We start from the raw sequence: 15,729 nt of genomic DNA, 5'->3' as shown, positions 1-15,729 counted from the left end.
GGTAGCATTGGGGGATGAGGTTTCAGACCCTTGGCCTCTCACTTGTGAAGTGCCACAGGGTTCTATCCTCTCCCCCATGCTATTTAACATCTATGTGAAGCCGCTGGGAGCCATCATCAGGAGTTTTGGGCTGCAGTGTCACCAATATGCGGATGACACTCAGCTCTATCTCTCATTTAAGTCCTCACCAGAGGTGGCTGTGGAGACCATGTCCAAGTGCCTGGAGTCCGTTAGTGGATGGATGGGCGAGAACATGCTGAAGCTAAATCCTGATAAGACCGAGGTGTTACTCGTGGGTGATAAGAGAAGGTTGGGAGACATCGACTTGGTGTTTAATGGGGTAAGATTACCCCTGAAGGATCAGGTCCACAGCCTCGGGGTCATTCTTGACTCCCAGCTGTCCATGGAAGCTCAAGTTTTGGCAGTGAGCCGGGCAGCTTGGTATCAATTACATCTGATACCGAGGCTGCGACCCTACCTTCCTGTACAGCTTCTCCCGCGAGTGATACATGCCCTGGTCTCCTCTTGCTTAGACTATTGTAATGCGCTCTACGTGGGGTTACCCTTGAAGACGGTCCGGAAACTCCAACTGGTGCAGAATGCGGCGGCACGCTTGATTACGCATAGCCGTCGCAGGGAACACATCACTCCGGTGTTGAGAGACCTTCACTGGCTACCAGTGGTTTACCGGGCCCAATTCAAGGTGTTGGTATTGACCTTTAAAACCCTATACGGTTTCGGCCCGGTTTATCTAAAGGACCGCCTCCAGTATCACCAATTGAGCCATGCAGGATCTCCTCTCGGTCCCACCGGCCAAAACAGCTCGGCTGGTGCGGACCAGAGAGAGGACGTTCTCAGTAGTGGCTCCCACCCTCTGGAATTCCCTCCCCTACGATCTTCGACATTCCTCCTCCCTGATGAGTTTTCGATGAGCGTTAAAGACCTGGCTCTTCAGGCAGGCCTACAGGAACTCGAGCTAGATTAGTTGTAATGTTTTAACTGATGTCTTGATGTTAGTTTTAATTGTTGAATATGGTTATTTATTGTATTGTGTAATGTATTTATTGTATTGTATATTGTACTTGCTGCTGCTGTAAGTCGCCTAGAGTGTCCAAAATTGGACAGATAGGCGACTAACAAATTAAAGTTTATTATTATTATTATTATTATTATTATTATTACAACAGAACATCACCAAAGAGACAAGGTGGTGCTCCGAAGTGGGACACTTAACCCAAAGTTCTGAGCTTCTTCTTATGGAAGAAATCTTCCACCCAGCTGGAGACAATTAACCAATTAACATTTTCATCAAAGAGATGAAAAAACTATGTTCCCACAGCACCTGGCGCCTCCTCTTGGTTTCCCATAACAAACTCAAGGAGTTTTACGGCCTTGATGGAACCAGGCCCTTTCTGCTGATAAGAAGGTGCGAAGCTAACTGTAAGCTGATACAGCTGTGTTGTAAAATCACCAAGTCACAGTGATGGAGGGAACCATATGTTTAACTGCTTGCTAGCAGGTTAACAAAAAAGATGTCAAGGGGAAAAAATCCCCACAAGGCTTTGGTGTTCAGCCATTTTAACTACAGGCCAGGATGAGGCTGGTAAACTGGCATGACAATCCCCTTCCAATCCCCTCCTTCCTTTTCAGTTTTCAGTTATCTTAAGCATGATTGCACGAAAGTAAATACCACTGAACTCTGTAAGTATGCAAATGATCAAACCTGCCCTCTCCTCCCCCTTCCTTTGCCCCTCCAATACGCTCCTCCCCCTTCCCCCTTCCCCATGGTCAGTTTTTCCTGTCCTAACCATGATTGCATAGGAGTAAATCCCATTGAACTCAATAAGCATGCAAATGATCAGACCTGCCTTTCCCTTCCTTCCCCTCTCCTCTCCCTTCCTCCTCCCCTCCCCTCTTCCTTCTTCCTCCTCCCCTGCCCACTCCAGTCCTCTCTTCCTCCCCCTCCTGGTCAGTTTTACCTATCCTAAGCATGATTGCATGGGAGTAAATCGTACTGAATTCAATAAACATGTTAATGATCAAACCTGTCCTTCTCCTCCCCTCCCCCTCCTGCCTGCTCCCATCCCAGTCCTCCCCTCTGCATTTCCTCTCCTCCCTCCTCCTCCTGCTCCTCCTCCCCTCCCCATCCCCTGTGGTCGGTTTCACCTATCCTAAGCATGATTGCAGGGGAGTAAATCCCACTGAACTCAATAAGCATGCAAATGATCAATGCTGTTCATATGAAAATTGAGGCTAGTGGTGAGATGATATAATTAATCATTGGACTGTGCCCAATCCTGAATAAAAGTTCTCTGTTATTGCTATCTTCGAAGTGAGTTGTCTGAAATGTAACATTGCCAATTTCCAAAATGGATTCTCTTGATGGTCAGGTGTCTTTGCAAGATATTTATGGCAAACTGAGCCAAAGCACAACAATCAAGGAGGACATTTGTTCAGTTGTATAGAACAATATTAAAAGGGGACATACTACTTCTCCTTCACTTACCGTTACAAAATAGCAGTCTGCCCAGTTTGAGATATAACCCTAAACTCAAATTAGCTAAAAACATAGGCGGAAGCTTCTGATATCTTCCTCACATTCATGCCACAAAGGGGGGGGGGAGATCACACACATATACATAATGCATAACTATAGTTAAGTGTTACATCAAAACCAGGCCAATATCCTTTAACTGTACATGCCAAAGTGTAATTCTAAGATATTTCACTTCCCATTATGTGTTGTGCTATAGAGCTATGCTTCATATGGAAACATATTATTATGCTATGGAATAATTAGTAAAATTCATTCTTAGCTATGTGTTGACCATTGCTTTGTTCAGCAGAATGACTATGAGAGTCAGGTTTCCTCCCAGATTGAAATCACAGCTCCATTAGGGCTCTGTATCATCCTCATATCCAGAATTACATGAGAGAGAATATTTTGGTTGAAGCTGCTTTTGTAGCTGATAGCTACAAATCCTGAAAATTTAATCCTACTGAATGGAAATTCACACCCTACTCTGCTGCCCACTCGGACACAGCAGTTATGTTTTTTCTTCATATTTTACAATAAATATTAGTATTACTACACTGTATTTTTAATTAAACAATCGCTACATTGTTACTTTGGTAGCAAAATCATGTTAGTCCCAGTTCCAAATATACCTATGAATGTGGCTAGATCCAGATTTTGACAACAGTCTCAGGCCTCCAATTTCATAGTAAGGAAAAACAGGAAATAAAAGCAATAATTAACTGCCAGCTCTAGGAATTATACACATCCAACTCAGGCCAAAGATAAGTTGAAAGGGGTGTGGTATAAGGCCTCATTTTCTGAAGTATTATTATCATTAAATTTATTACCCACGCTTCACCAGAAGGTTCCAGGGCAGATCACAACAATATAAAATACAATATTGGATACCGTTTAAAACAAATTTCATTCACTAGAGTGTGTTCAAAAAGTATTTCTCTCAAGTGTCAAAGGCCAGAGTGAAGAGGTGTGTCTTCAGCATACAACAAAAGCTGTATAAGGAAAGTGCCAAATGCAACTGTATGAGGAGGTTGTTCCACAACTTAGGGCCTGCCACATAGAATACCCTCTCCCAGGCTACCACGCCCAAACGTCTGAGGGTGATGGAACTACCAAGAGGACTCCCTCTGCCAATCTCAATACCTGAGAGATTATCCAAGGATGAAGGTGGTCTTTCAGATATTTGGGGCCTAAGTCATTTAGGGCTTTAAACACTAGTGTGGGCACCTTGAATTGGGACTGAAAATGAACTGGCAACCAATGTACATTCATTTCTTGTAATCTGTGGTCAAAGAGAAGTACTATAAAACCAGAGCTTGGAAAAGTTACTTTTTTAAACTACAACTCCCATCAGCCCCAGCCAGCATGGCCACTGGATTGGGCTGATGGGAGTTGTAGTTCAAAAAAGTAACTTTTCCAAGCTCTGTATAAAGCTGTGTAAACATAGGTAAACTCAGAGGAAGGCAATGGTAAACTGTGATGTTCCTGTATTAATGTATATATGGTAAGTGCTGTTTGTATAGAAGATATGTGGTAAGTGGAATGAAAGAGGAGGGGGGAGTAAATGAGCAGTAGAATGCTGGATGATTGGCTGAGTGTTTGGATGGCTGAGAGTATAAATGGAAGGATGACAGTTGAATCTGGGTGGACGTGGGGTGGGTTGTTTGAGAGGTGTTTGGTGGGTGTTAGGTGGTGGATGTCAGGAGAGTGTGTAGAAAGAGGGAGTGGGAGTTCTAGTTAATGATAAGTCAAGTATCACAGGAATAGATGAAACCATATGCTTAAGTACCATTAGGAAAGTAATCTTGTTATTTCTGTTATTTAATAAATACTATTTTGGTTTACCGAAGGCCTGATCCTTGGCTGGGGTTTCACAGACCAGAAGGGAGGGTAAGGTAACGACCAAGGCTGAAGGGAAACAGTAACAAATGGTGGCAGCGGTGAAGAGGAGAATAATAACATTACAAGTATCCAGAGCAACCCCAAGTTATATGAGTTATCTACATTGATACAAGGGGGTTGGGAACAGCATAAGCGCGCAGTCACAAAAGTAACCGGATAGAGAGAGAGACTCAGGCAAGGTCTCTGGGAACATTGGTTATAGAATGTGACTGGTGGTGCTGCCTAGCAGGGGGATCTAGTGAGATCTGTGCTAGAGCAGAGAGAGAAACCATAAAAAAGGACAGTCTGGACTGGTGGAGTCCCTGGTGGTGCCTAGTGAAAGGCAGTAGCCACAAGCAGGTAGGAACCTGGCAGGGAGAGCCAGGGAAGGGCGTCACATAAACCACCTCTGAATACCTCTTAAAACGAAAGCCCTATGAACAGACTATTCAAAATGCAACATGAGATAGTGCTGGAAGATGAGACCCCCAGGTCAGAAGGCACTCCCCGAGCTACTAGGGAAGAACAAAGGACAAGTACAAGTAGCGCTGTGCCTAATGACGCAGCTGGGTCAAAGCCAAAAGGAAGCCCAGAGGCTGATGTGCACAGATGCGAAAGGAGAGTCCAGAGTTGTACGACGCACACAATAGGAACATGGAATGTGAGAAGCATGAACCAGGAAAAGTTAGAAATTGTCAAGCAAGAAATGGAACATTACAAGACTTGATGTGAGTGAATTAAAATGGACGAGAATGGAACTTTTTCAATTAGGCAACTACGAAATATCTTATACAGGAAATGAGAAATTAAGAATGCTTTAATAGTGAGAAGTGATGTAGCAAAAGCAATTAGGAGCAATAATGCAAGGTCTGAGTGAGTTATATTAATGAGATTTAACGGGAAACCTATTAACATAACCATCATCCAAGTCTACACTCTTAATGCAGAGCTTGGAAGATTACTTTTTAAAAGTAATAAATTACAGTTACAATTACATGGCCCGAAAAAGTAGTAATTACCATTACAATTACAATTGCTCTGAAAGTAACTGATTACTTTACTTTTTCTCAAAAGTAATCACTACAATTACATTTCAGTTACTTTTTAAAAAAATGCCTGCAAGGTGCTGGCCTTGGCTGCTGCATATCTAAGTGGCCTAAAACAACATTAAAAAAATAAACAGACACATACAGAGGTAGTAGAATAATTCTTTTTATCCATAAGATAGCTATGGTGGTCTCTCTGCTGGTAAGGGAGGTGGAGAGGGAGGCAGAGGCCACTACTCAGATCTTTGCAGGTCAAACCAAGTGCAACCCCCCCCCAGCCAACAAGCATAATCTCTCTACCAACCACCTTCCGGACCCTGCCCTGCCACCAACTAAGGGACACTCACCCAAGCAAACATTTTCCCCTGAGATGCAAAAAAGTTAAAATACTGCAAATGCAGCACAGTAGCCAGAAAGGGTGGTGGAGGCCACGTTGTGTGCCAAGCAGGGCCGGCTCCAGGCATGCCGGGACCCTTGGGCATCAGCTTGCCCTGGGCTCCGGCGTGTGTGCGCGTTCACACTCGCATGTTTGCACGGCCCCCCCACACCCCCACCTACCTTTCTCCTGTCTTTTACTATTGCCATTAACCAAGATGGCAGCTGTGGTTTCCCTAAGGGGATGAAGCCTCCGCCACCACCTTTGTTGATGGTACGCGTGCGAGCTACACACGCACATCTCTGCCATCAACTAAGATGGCAGCAGGGGCTTCAGTACTTTAGGGAAACCGCGGCCAACATCTTCATTAAGGTCAATACTAAAAGGCAGGGGACAGGTAAGTAGGGGGGGCGTGGATCGCGGAACGGGACCAGAGGGGCTGCTGAGGGGGCCCCTGTTACCCTGTAGCTCCAAAAACAGGACTACAGCTGAATGTCAAGAAAACTAAAGTAATGACAACAGAAGATTTACGTAACGTTAAAGTTGACAATGTGGACATTGAACTTGTCAAGAATTATCAATACCTTCGCACAGTCATTAACCAAAATGGAGACAATAGTCAAGAAATCAGAAGAAGGCTAGGACTGGTGAGGGCAGCTATGAGAGGACTAGAAAAGATCCTCAAATACAAAGATGTATCACTGAACACCAAAGGCAGGATCATTCAGACAATGCTTTTCCCGATCTCTGTGTATGGATGTGAAAGTTGGACAGTGAAAAAAAGTGGGTAAGAGAAAAATCAACTCATCTGAAATGTGGTGTCGGAGGAGAGCTTTGCGCATCCCATGGACTGCGAAAAAGACAAATAATTGGGTGTTAGAACAAATTAAACCAGAGCTATCACTAGCAGCTAAAATGATGAAACTGAGGTTATCATACTTTGGACACATAATGAGAAGACATGATTCACTAGAAAAGACAATAATGCTGGAAAAAACAGAAGGTAGTAAAAAAACGAGGAAAGCCAAACAAGAGATGGATTGATTCCATAAAGGAAGCCACAGACTTGACAAGATCTGAACAGGGTGGTTCACAACAGATGCTATTGGAGGTCGCCATAAGTCATAATCAACTTGAAGGCACATAACAAAAACAAACTTAGGTAATATTGGGGTGAGTGTGCATACTGTAGCAATGACTATCATGCATATCAGTTTGAACTTTCTATTAAAATTTGTCAACTGTCTGTCTTGGCTCTAAAATTTATAAAATTAAACAAACATTCCCCTGGGAGGGATATAAAATCATGAGAGCTAGAAATATATTTTTAAATGCAAGGTGATAAGATTTTATTTTTTTTAAGAAAGAAAGAAGCATTTTTTTAGCATCACTACAATGCCTATTCTGTTTGATAGGTGGCCTGAGGCTTGCAGGAGAAGCAGGTAGTATCCAGTCTAGCCAAACCTTGCTGGATAAAGACGGATGAAGGAAGGGAAACTCGAGTCATAGCAGGCAAGGTCAGATCAAGTAGACAAAGTTCGATCAAGGTAGGAAAAGTCAAGTTATGGCAAGGTTGTCACGACACGTGCTCTTGGAAACTTGAGTATGTGAACTTGCCACCCACATGTCCCATGAAACACACCTCCTTAAGAGGAGAGGGATCTTTTGCTAGGGATAAAACAAGCCCTTTGCCCTGAAGTGTGCCTAAATGGTCCATGTATAACCCAAGAAATGCAGGTGCAAACCAAAATAAAGCAAAGCTTGATTTTATTGAGAGGAAGAGAAGAATAGCATTACAAAATTACTGGGCGTGTGGCAGCTTAATCATTAACATCCTAACCCATTCATAACTTTAAACTAAAGAGATCAAAGTACCCTATTACTATAAAGAGTGACAAATAGGAGAGATGGCCTATCCTAGGCCTGGAGTGGGCAGCTGAAGCAATATGGAAGAGCTCTGGCCCCAAAACAGGAAGGAGTCTCTTGGTCTCAAGGTTTGCACCGAGACCCAGACTCTCTCCCTGCTTCTGTCCCTGCAGTCCCTCGATGTGTTCTTTGAGAGCGTGGCTACACGTGCTGGAGCTCAGATCACCATCCGCCCCCCTTCTTAGATTCAAGCCTCTTTTTAAAATACTTTTTCTCTCTCACCCCCCTGCAAACGAGGGGTCTGGGTATGAGGTGATTTTGTGTGTGTGTCTGTGTATGCATGCATGTTCTTGCTGACCCTGAGAAAACTCAGGCTACTTCTAATGAACAATGGGATTATTCTGCTAGACGTGAGGGAACTCTGTCAAGGAGAAGATAACATGTATTCAGTAGATTTTAGTTAATTTTGTGTCTCAACAGCTGCCCTTGTCCTTTGCACAATACTTCAGGAAAGCATATCCAGCCTTACAAGTGGGTGGGGGTGGGGGTTATAGTTCCTTGGCCTTGCACCTCCTGGGTTCCACTTGAACCAAAATGGGGTTAGCCAAGCAGTCGTAACAAGGTAAGATCAAGAAAAATATGATCAAAGGATATCTTACCCAGAAGGCAGCGAAAACAGGTTCTTGGATAGGTCCAATTGGTCCCTGCTGATTGAAGCTTTCTTCTACTAAGGACCCTGTTGTGCCAGCAGCGAAAGCCAACTTAAGCCTCATGTAGACTGATAAGAGCTGTTGTGTAATAACCACTGTGGTTGGCTCCACCTCCCTGGTGGAGCTAGCTGGGTTGTCAAAAAGGCCTTGCTTGAGTTTGCTGGTCTATGTCGTCTCTCCAGGAGGGCCCTGAAGAAGATACTGATGGTTCTCCCCTTAAGGAACAGATCTGATCCACAGCTTCATGACAGTTGTTACACACACTCCATTGTCCTAAGGTTGGAGCTCATAATAAGGCCAGTGCACTCTTAATTAAACTGTGAAAACTGATAATTCCTATCCTCTTTACACACAGAGAATTGATTCATGGGAGTTTTTTGAGATGGTTGCCAGTCTCCTATTACATAATATCAGGAGGTGTCTACTGAAATAGGTGCATGCTTTTGAAGATGGGGAGGTAAACAAAACCTAAAAGAAAAAATGAAAATAGTAATATAGAAGGTTGGATTCTAATTAATTCACCCTGATATTTTGCAGAAGAATATAATTCAACTATCAATTAAATTCCCTTTCCTGCAAACTCAGTTAATGAGAAAACCCTCTACCTTTAGTGCTGCCGGAAAAAAGATAAGCTTACATTGATTGAATGGACTATGGTTTTATATTATGAATTCTTTTTTCCCCTTGAAAAGTTTCTCCCATTTGTCTTCCTTACTATGCTAATAATAAAGCATATTAATGTTTATCTGCAGCAATAAACAGAGGCTTGTTGGCGTGTGATGTCAGGATCGTCATGCAAGCCTGAATGTTCATAGCAAGAAATCAAAGGCTGGCAAGGAAAAATATAACTCTCTTAAGTGCAGTACTTCTTAACAATGGAAGAAGTGGTGCACAGAAGTCTTCAGGCTGTTTTTTCCCCAAACAGAATAGCTCTGTGTTCCTCTGAATGTTTGAAAGGATGACAGCCTTGTGTGGCATCAAGAGCCTTCTGCAAGCCCCTTGAAGTATCCTCACTTCTCTCTGCAGTAGATCCATGAATTGCGCTTTCTGTACCCAGGATCATTATGTTTTACTTCTCTTGTTGCCAGCTCAATTTATGTATCAATAAATTGGATTTCTCTGATGTAAGATCTGAATTCGGGAGGAGGAGCTGTCTCATGCAATGCAGAGCTGCATTCTCGGTGATCTGACCCTGGACCATTTCATTCACAATAACAATTAGTTCATTTAAAAGAGTAAGATGCTGTATCATTGTTTGTCCTGTTTTTGGGTCATGCTGACAAAATTTATAGAATCAAGTTACACATTGACTTTTAGCTCCCTACACCCACTCACCCACACACATCCTTCTTTTACTCAGTTGTGTATTACCATACTTATCTCCAAGGAAGTAAAAATAAAATATAATCTATTTTGCTCCAAGATAGCAAATAAGGAATGTGTATGATAAGGTGTTCTTGTTTCTGAAGGTTCTCCATTATTCATTAGTGATGAGGGATCTCCCTTCAGCTCAATTCAGAACTGGCTCAGTATTTACAAGCATTCGTTTGAATATTCAGAAAAGGCGTGACTGTTTTCTGAGAGTTCTCTCCAAGTTTGTATCATTTTTTAATTATTATTAAAATTTATATACCACTTGATTGTAAAAAACCTCTAAGCGGTTTACAAAAGACATTAAAATTATTGAAAAAACAGTTAAAAGCAAGTAATTAAAAGCAGTTTTAAAACAAATTAGAAACAGCAATAAAAAATTAAAACACATCAGCATCTATGCATCTGGATAGGCTTGCCTAAACAAAAAAGTTTTAAGCAGGCACCAAAAAGAATATAGTGAACGTGTCTGCCTGATGTCAATAGGCAGAGAGTTCCAAAGAGTTGGTGCTGTCACACTAAAAGAACAATTTCTTGCAAGTGCAGAACAGATATTATGTGGCACCTGTAACAATACCAGTTCCGCAGATCGAATTGCTCAAGTGGGCATATATGGGGTAAGGCCATCCTGCAAGTAAGCTGGTATCAAGCTGTTAAGGGCTCTAAATATCAATAGCAACACATTGAATTTGGCCCAGTAGCAAATTGGCAATCAGTGCAGATGCCTGAGCAGAGGTGTTATATGTTGACAGGATCTCACTCCTGTCAGCAATCTGGCTGCAGCGTTCTGCACTAACTACAGTCAAGGGCAAAGGAAGCCCCACATAGAGCGCATTGCAAGTAATCCAATCTTAAAGTCACCAATGCTTGAACTACTGTGGTCAGGCTCTCCCACTCCAGGAGTGATTGTAGTTGTCTTACTAAGCGCAGCTGATAAAAAGCACTTCTAGCTACTGAGTCTACCTGGGCATCCACTGACAGAGCTGGATCCAGAAGCACTCCCCAGACTGAGTACCTGCCCCTTCAGAAGGAGTGCAACCCCATCCAGGCAACTAACAATCATTGGCAAGTACATGTTTATGGTGCCCTAGGACTGTAGTATGATTTTCTCCTGTCCTGCCTCCATCCATCAGCACCAGACCTATTGAGATATTCACCAACAACAACAACCCTGCCCCTAAAAGCCACCCTGGTTGGTCACATAGTTCATTTCCATTAATAAGAGTTTCATCAAAAGAAAACACTGAATAACTTCAACTCATGCTCTACAAAGTGATTGGCTTCGGTTGCCTGATCTGCACAATGATGCTGGTGCATGAACAGATCTCATTTAACATTCTAAGCCAGAGAAGAACTTTGGGAGGGAGGAAAGGCATGAGAATGGAAGTCCACATTTAGTAGAATTCATTATAATAACAAATGGAGGAGTTTATTTATCCACGTCCTCTTAAAAGAGAAGGATGCAGTCGATCATATTGATTATATTACCCAACTGAGAGGAAGAAATAATCCTGAATGCAGAAACCTAATCACTATTTTGTAATTTACTAAACAAAACTAATACCAAAAGAATTGTTTCTGGTATATTTTATAGCAAGAGTCAACATTAAAGTGACTAAAATTGCAATTCATAAGAATGAATAAATAACTGGAAGCTAGTTGGAGCTTGTTTATAAAAGTTTTATTTTTCTCCTGAAGAAACTAAAATACCTAGCATAGCCTGATATATCACAGTGGATCGTATGGAATTGTTTCCATGCAGAGACAAATTAGTTTGCTTCTGAAATTACAGACATCAGAAATTCCAATTAAAATCTCTGGCCTTCATGTGTTACAGAGTGATACAGAGGTATATAGTGCAAATATAAAGCCCGTGCATACGTTAGATCAGGTCTCAACACCTTGTGAATCACCATGCTGAATGCACGTCCATCAAATAAGTATGGAAGACCACCAAAGGCTCAATAAACTTCCTGCATTTGCTTCCTAGGTTGTCAAGCATCTGGCAGGTGACGTGGCCACTGGGATTTTATTTCATACATAAGGCTCATCCTTGGAGGAGAAACAGGGTATAAATGCAATAAATGAGTATTGCAAGCTATCATTCATATTAAAGATTTTTTGTTTCAGTAACATATTTCAAATTATCACACCAGTAATAAAGATAACCTTGGAACTTCAGACCAAACACAAACAGCATGTTAATGTCAATTACTTTAAACACGCACACACACACACAGGGCCAACACTAGCCTGCTGCAGGCCCCTGCCTCTCCTGTGCGTGTATGTGGTTACACACACTTAAGCATGCCCAGTTGCGCCACCTCACACATCAGCACACATACCCACCACCACCAAAGATAGCAGCAGAGGCGTGCTGACAACCCTGCTGCCATCTTGGGTGATGGCAGGCATGCGCACACAGCATGCTGACACATGAGGTGGCACAACCGGGGGCATTTAAGTGTGTGCCAGTTGTGCACAGGTACTAGGGTAATAGTCTGCTGTCTGGTTACGACCTGATGCTGGCAGGGATCATGGAACAGGAGCTCTGCCCTCCTAACCCCAGCCCCAGGGGCCCTTGGCCAGCCGCAGGAGCCTCAGCCAGTGGCCAACCTGGCCACCTGCTAGTATCGGTCTGCACACACACACAACACATAACCACTTTGAGTGGCTGAGAGATCCTGTGGCAATTGAGATAGGAACATAGGAACCTGCTTTGTACTAAATCAGACCATTGTTCCATCTGTCTCAGTATTGTCTACACTGACTGGCAGTGGCTCTCTAGGATTTCAAGCAGGAGTCTCTCCCTTGTTTAAAATTAGCATTATAGCATTTCATCATTTCAATAGTATTTTAACTCTAATTAAAATATTGGTTGGATTTAAAAAAACATAACAGATGATAAAATATCCCTTCCCCCCCCACACACACACAATGAAAGTTTTAGTGGATATGTGCTTAGCTTTAAATAGACACTCAGGTGAACTGAACCTTCTCCTTCCCCATCCACAGCAGGTATGTCACTCCCATTGATGTGAATGGAACATAGCAGGATGTACACACACAAAAGTGAAATACTCTTGATAGAATGGAAAGTTAATTGCAATTCTGTTTGTAGCTTACAACAGAAGACCAATGACTGGAGAACACTAGGATCAGCCACTCTGGAAGCAACCAAAGTACAAAGCCACTGCTTTTGTCTTCTCCAGCCTCTGGCTGTGACCAAAATCAGTATCATAGTGCAAGGCTGGTAGTTTCAGGTTTATTTGTGGCTTGTCTCAAATGTGCCACATTGCTAAGCTTCCATTAAAATATCAAGGCTAAGAAATGGAAACAAGAGGTGCACCTGGTCAAGACTTTCCTCTTCTCCCAGGCATTTTAGCATGTGTTTTTAAATTGTTTTTATTTATTTTTTAAATTGTGTTTTTAAGTTGTTTTTTGTGTTTTAAAATTTGTATATTTGTTTTTATTGTTTTTAATTGCTGTAAACCACCCAGAGAGCTTCGGCTATCGGGTGGTATATAAATGTAATAAATAAATAAAAATGTTTTTTAAAAGGAAAACAGGCTTTACAGAAACATGCGCGAGTTATAAAACATCAGTTACAAAGGACAAATGAAGTTCAGGGAATGTAACAAAAGATAAGAAAAGCAAAAGTGGAAACTGTAAATGAGGCTACCAAAAACATTAAGATAAATAATAAGCAGAAATTCTCATAAATAACGGACAAGGAATCATGTGAAATGATGGGGGCACCTAAAGAGACAACAATGAGAGGAAGGATTTATATAGAGAAAACAGGTATAAGAAACATTTATCACACCTTCCTGTTTGTTTCCCTTGATGATAATCTTATTTATCCAGTGCCCATGGCCCATAACCTTGGAGTTCTATCCAAGTTGTCCCTTAAGAATCATATTTATCAGGCAGTAAAATTGTCACAGCAGCATTTTAGGACTGTGACCTGTGCATTCTTACCAGAAAGTTTAGATTGTTGTAATGCTTGCTTTGGCAATGTCTTCTGCAGGTTATTGTAACTGACTATTTGCTACCTTCTTGGATATTAACTTGCCTGTCAGACTTAGCTGCCACAAATGCTTACTAGATAGTATATCCTCCAAGCAATGAAAAAGTGCATGAGATAAATAATTCTTTTTTTTTACAATAATTTTATTCAAATTTTCATAAAACAAACAAAACAAAATCATAAAACATTCAAAGACAAAAAACAAAACAAAACAAAAATGATTAAACAAAAAAATAAAATGTTGACTTCCCATTTGTCGCAGATCAGTTATAGGTCTACAATATATAACAATCCTGTCTCTTAAATTATATTATAAAATCACTTTCCTCCAGTAGTTATCTTAATTAATCATCAAATCTCATAGACATTACTTTATTCTTTCCACAAAAAGTCAAAGAGAGGTTTCAATTCTTTAAGAAATATATCTATCAATTTTTCTCCAAATAAACATATCGATTAATCCATCTCATCAAATCTGTTAAGTCCAATAATTTCAATAGCCATTATTCCATTATCCATATTAATTCCATCTTCCATCTTCAATAGTCCTGTTAAGTCCAGTAATTTCAGTGTCCAATCTTCCATTATCAGTATTCCATAATAATCTTGCTGTCATAGCCATAGTCATATAATAAGAGTCTGATGGGAATTTCCTCTATCCCAAATATTTTCTTGCCATCGATTCTGAATAAGTTGCTGAAATATTGTTGTAAAGTCATATCTGTGTTCTTCTTTTTTACAAAATGCACTGGCTCATCTCTTGAGAGTTTTTCTATTGTCACATGGCTGCAGTTAATTCCATAGATTTTCTCTATATCAAGCTCCATCACGTCATTCCAGTCCAGAAAATTATCCAAGCCATTGATAACTTTATCTCTAATATCTTCATTAATTTCTTCAGAGATAACGTTAAATTCCAAACAGTAGATTTTATTTCTAATATCCATAAACTCCAGATCTTTTTCCAATTCCACATTTGTTCCAATCTCCAGGGCTTGTATCTTCCCTTTATTTGAGATAAATAATTCTCATGGTCTGTAACATCATGTGGATCAAGGGTCCCCAGAGTTCAGCAAAATTCTTTTTTTTCTCTTTCCTCCATCCCAAGTACTGCTAAACTAGATACATAGGATGAATTACAAATGAGCTTGCTTTGTTAAAACCTGAGGTCAAGGTGGCATTACCAGACATGGACTGCAATTATGTAAAGAAGAAAGCAGACTCTCTTAGGCTCCTGATTTAGAACTATTTTGTTACATGGTTTCAGGAAACTGAAAATCTATGTTATATTTCAGATTGTATTTAAAAAAATAAAATGCCTTGCATTGGTCACCCGGTCACCCAGAACAAAAATCACAAAATAAAGTATTTGCAAACTGAGCCTGAAATCCTATACATACTTACCAGGGATCAAATTCCATTGACACTGATAGAACTTCTGTCAGGTCACACTGTTAAATTCATAGTCATTAATTTCTGATAAATATTGGTAGTTTTAAGGTGGAGCAAAAGAACCGTCACTGAAGTGGAGAGCCTGGCACACAGGGGGCAACCTGCAACCATAGGCCCACCAGAGACCCCCCGCCTAATCTCAAAAGCCTTCTGAAAGTGTAGTGATTAGCCCTCTGGCGAAGATGATCTGTCCCTCCTCCAGCAGCCCATTGAGCTGGGAGGGAGGGAGAGTTGCCCTGCCCACATGTTGTTCTGACCTGCCCACCACTGGAATAAGGCCTATAACAGAAACAATCTTGCCTAACCCTAATTTAGCGCAACAAAGTAAGTCCCAAGATGCTTATTTTTGCTGGCAGAGGTGGGAAACTTTGAAAGGTAGAATTTACGATATTGGTATTCTGATTTCTGCTTAGCTCAGCAAGGTCAACCTGCCAATTTTATTCTGTTAAATATATAGCAAG

Source organism: Rhineura floridana, chromosome 3 (assembly GCF_030035675.1).
Source record: "Rhineura floridana isolate rRhiFlo1 chromosome 3, rRhiFlo1.hap2, whole genome shotgun sequence".
NCBI lineage: Eukaryota > Metazoa > Chordata > Lepidosauria > Squamata > Rhineuridae > Rhineura > Rhineura floridana.
The sequence above is the reverse complement of the archived record's forward strand: the minus strand, read 5'-3'. Positions refer to the sequence as shown.